At 33.2% G+C, this 847-nt stretch overlaps 1 non-coding gene across 1 annotated transcript; it reads right to left on the bottom strand.

Annotated features, from left to right (window-relative positions):
* Positions 1-391: 391 nt before the first annotated feature.
* On the bottom strand, positions 392-555 carry LOC116623483. The gene has a single exon (XR_004297721.1). It is a non-coding gene; the product is annotated as a U1 spliceosomal RNA (small nuclear RNA).
* Positions 556-847: the final 292 nt, after the last annotated feature.

The following is an 847-nucleotide window of genomic DNA, read 5'->3' as shown; positions in this document are numbered from 1 at the left end:
ATGTATGAACATTCCAATTTCTCTATATCCTCACCAATTCTTGTTACTTTCTCTGTGAAATGTGAAATGTTACCTCATTGTGGTTTTGATTTGCATTTCCCTCAAAACTAATGCTCTGTTGAACATCTTTTCATATACTTGTGGGCTATTTGTATATTTTCTTTACAAAAAGGCATATTCAAGTACTTTGCCCATTTTTAAATTGGGTGTTTATCTTTTTGTTGTTGAGTTGTAAGAGTTCTTTATATATTCTGAATGCTAAAATATTATTAGATATATGATTTGCAAATATTTTTTTCCCATTTTGTAGGTTGTCTTTTTACTTTCTTAATAAACTCTGATGCACAAAAATGTTTAATTTTTATGAAGTCCAGTTTATCTATTTTTTTTCCAGGGGAGAGCACAAATGCAGTCCTCCATTACCCCAAATTATGCAGTCAAGTTTCCCACATTTGGGAAAATCATAGGGGTCAGCATATCTGGAGTGCAATGGGTAAGTCTTGCCCTGGGAAAACCACCTTCCTGGTCATGGCATCTCCACTGCCAGGTAAGTGTATCTATCTATTTTTTTTTCTTTTGTTATTCATGCTTTTGGTGTCTTATCTAAGAATTCACTGCCAGGTCCAAGATCATGATAATTTACCCTTATGTTTTCTTCTAAGATTTTTATGGTTTTGCTATTAGGTTGCTGGTCCATTTTGAATTAATATTTGCATATGGTGTGAAACAGGGGTTTTTCTTTAATTCTTTAAACATAGTGTTCTTTAATTCTCTGAACATGTTTATTATAATAGCTGCTTTGAAGTCTCAGTCTGCTAAATCCAAATTCTACATCTGGGCCAGCTCA

Source organism: Phoca vitulina, unplaced genomic scaffold (assembly GCF_004348235.1).
Source record: "Phoca vitulina isolate PV1807 unplaced genomic scaffold, GSC_HSeal_1.0 scaffold58, whole genome shotgun sequence".
Taxonomy (NCBI): Eukaryota; Metazoa; Chordata; class Mammalia; order Carnivora; family Phocidae; genus Phoca; species Phoca vitulina.
This window is presented reverse-complemented; position numbering and strand designations above follow the sequence as displayed.